The following is a 3,380-nucleotide window of genomic DNA, read 5'->3' as shown; positions in this document are numbered from 1 at the left end:
TACTACTACACAGATCATACACGTAACATTAGCTAGCGAGCCAGCAAGCTAACGTTGGCTAGCTAGTGAACAGTATGCTTTAACTTGCAATGAAAATTACATTGACTAAATTAGATATGTATAATATCTGAAAATGTAGCTAGACTCTTACCCGTATACATGGATGAAAGCTTCACGGCAGTGTCTTTTCTATTTGATCTGTAGCTAGCTACAGATTGTTTGGCCAGGTTCACATTGACCGTGTGCAGAAAGAAGTCATTTTCCCCCGACTGATCTTTCTTGATAGTGCCTGCTAAATTCTGAGCAGCAATGTTGTTGAGAGCAGTAGCAACACTTTTGCATATCTCCTTGGCTAACGTTATATCTTTCAAAAAAGCTGTGGTAGCAAAGATTATCTACACATACTGAGCAGCTCATGTTATAGACAGAAGCCTGCTAAATGGTAGACCAATCGGAACTCATCTCTCGGCATGTCCAGCCCACCCATTATCTTAGCCAATCATGTCTAGCAGGAAGGTTCGGTATTTATCAGGATCCCCATTAGCCGCTGTAAAAGCATCAGCTACTCTTCCTGGTGTTCACATGAAACATGACATAATACATAGTACAGAACACTACTAGTCAAGGACCCAAATACATACATTTAAAACATCACTGTCTTTTTCTGTGGCTAAACCATCTAGGCTAGTAAATCTAACAATTTTATTCGTATTTACAGATGGCATACAAGTTTGTTATTAAGGCACATGAAAGTTCACATGCTCCAGAAGGCACTTCTGCCTAAAAAATGCATTTTGATAATAATAATTAAAAAAAAATCAAATGCCTCTCCTGTGAAGTAATGACGTGCAAAATACCCCTAGCTTCTTGAAACGGGTCACATATGACGCTGTACTTAATATAAAGTCAGACACCTTTGGTCATTCATAACACATTGAATGCTTAATGATGTTAACAAATGTATTAATACTAAAGGAATTATCACAAACAGCTACAACAAATAATCATTAAAGGCATGTTTCAAGCATACATTTTATTTGTACATTTTTTAAACAATACAAATACATTCAGTTTAAAAAAGACCAGCACTGCAATTACATTGAGCATTACACAGTATTATGAATAGTGTAGCTTGTCCCTGAACTGGTGGAAGAATGGTTCTTGTCTCTCTGCCTGCTGGAGGTACCAACCTTAAAAGAAACAACAAAGTTAGCAGGTCTATTTGGAAATGCCGGTGTCACACCATCTGGATAAGGGCATTTCTGTGCTGCGCTAGAATCGCTAAATGGGGAGATAAGACAAATCCAATGGAGTTTCCTATTATATTCCTCTTTCGTTTACAAATCTCATGACGTGACTATGAGTCGTGGATGAATCCACGTGGCTTTTTATTTAGCTGAGCCTGGTAGCTAGCCACGTTTCGGCTAGCTAGCAATTGCTGTGAAGTCACCAAAATTATTTGAAATAATGACTGGGTACACAGTATGTAATCTAACTCAACACGTAACTACTACAAACTCATTTAAATTAGAATAAATAAAAGGTTAACTTACTTGTTTTCTGCTGTCTGGTGGCACCACAATTGGGCATTTGACTTCCAAACTCTTCACATGATCAGCGTCTCGTCAGCAACACTAAAAAAGTACTTCCGTGTCATGAAATTTCAGAAATTAAATTCCCCCACGTAATAGTATAAAAGTGTCAATAACCTACATTTATTTCAGTTTTTCTTGATTGCTTAAACACAAAAACTGGTTCCTGTAGAACAAAAACCCATATCCTTACGCCATTCCCAAAAACACACACATTTCCATAACCATAAATACTATTTCACTATTTCACCTGTTTCCACACGTTTCAATATTCAAAACTCTTTCTGCAAAACCTTACACAAAAGTGGCCAAATAAATCATTAATTGCACTATATATTCATTCAGCAAACACATGCTCTCAATATAATTAACTCAAGTCATCACAACCTAAACTCAGAGCACACCTTTCTCCAGGTGCAAACACTAGGCCTCAAAATTGTTAACTCACCAATCAGAATTGCAGGATCAATAAATAGGGCCTAGAGGCATCTACATGTGCTTTGGAAGAATGGATCCTAACAATGCCGAAGTTGCAAGACAACAGAGAGGAAGAGGACAAGGTCGAGGATGACAACAACAACAACAAAGACAAGTCATCTCAGATTAAATCCGTGCCACCCTAGTTCATCATGTGCTCATACATGGGAGGACTATTAGAGAAGCTGGACAGCTAGCGCAAGCCAACCTAAGCCGTTACACGGTTGTATACATTGTCTGTACTTTCAGAAGGGAAAGCAGGTCATTTGCCTTGTTGTTACTGTGATACATGTAATGTTGTAATGCATATGGACTGGATCTCCACTTTGTTCTCAGTGTAGTTTTTACCACAGTAATGGATGACCATAGGTCAGTAATGATCAAATTTCATTTTTGCAGAACTGAGAGGCATCCATTGGAGGTAGGCGGAGACTTCTCACAGCCGAGTAGGAGACTGCCCTGGTGAATATGGCGATTGCCAATAATGCAATCCGTTTGAGGGAAATTCAAACCCAAATAGTTGCAGACCAGGTAGTCTTCAAGGACTTGACAGCATCAGCATTTCCACAATTGACCGGATCGTTCAGAAGAACCACATAAGGACAAGGCAGCTGTACCGTGTGCCTTTTGAAAGGAATTCAGAGATAAGGAGCAACGATTCCAATATGTGCAGGTAATTGCTATACTGTGCATAATTTTTAGAGTATGGCCCATCTCTCCAGCATATCAATACAGTACTGTATAGTAATGTGTTGCAGTACACAATCTTTCATACCAGTACAGTAGTACACTACAGTACTGTATTTGTAGTACAGTAAAATGTGTTTTAATTTTATTTTTTGTACTTCTGTAGAGTATCTTTGAGATGGATGCCATGGCTGACCCACAGTAGTACGTTTTCATCGACTAGGCAGGGTTCAACCGAACAAAAGGGGGCACAACATCATTGGTCACCGTGCCATCATACAAGTTCCTGGTCAGAGGGGCGGCAACGTCACCCTATGTGCAGCCATCAGCAATCGTGGCGTCCTCCACCGCCATGTCAAAGTGGGTCCATACAACACGGCACAACTCCTTCCATTTCTAGATCAGCTGCACAATAACATTCTTCAGCAGGAAGGCAACCAGAGCAAGCCCAATATGTTTTCATTTGGGATAATGTGAGTTTCCATCGGGCTGTTCTGGTTCGTGCCTGGTTCAATGACCAACCCAGGTTCTCCGTTCTTTTTTTTGCCAGCATATTCCCCATTTCTGAATCCAATTGAGGAATTTTTCTCAACATGGCAGTGGAGAGTGTATGACTGCAACCTC

The 3,380-nt window shown here is 39.9% G+C and overlaps 1 long non-coding RNA gene across 1 annotated transcript; it reads right to left on the bottom strand.

The window, feature by feature from the left end:
* Positions 1-1,007: 1,007 nt before the first annotated feature.
* LOC110492891 (uncharacterized) lies at positions 1,008-1,908 on the bottom strand. The gene is made up of 4 exons (XR_002469086.3): positions 1,843-1,908; positions 1,714-1,758; positions 1,554-1,634; positions 1,008-1,190 (listed from the first exon to the last, which is right to left on the bottom strand). It is a non-coding gene; the product is annotated as an uncharacterized LOC110492891 (long non-coding RNA).
* Between the last annotated feature and the right edge of the window lie 1,472 nt (positions 1,909-3,380).

This window comes from Oncorhynchus mykiss, chromosome 16, assembly GCF_057628025.1.
Source record: "Oncorhynchus mykiss isolate SJ-2025 chromosome 16, ASM5762802v1, whole genome shotgun sequence".
Classification (NCBI taxonomy): Eukaryota; Metazoa; Chordata; class Actinopteri; order Salmoniformes; family Salmonidae; genus Oncorhynchus; species Oncorhynchus mykiss.
This window is presented reverse-complemented; position numbering and strand designations above follow the sequence as displayed.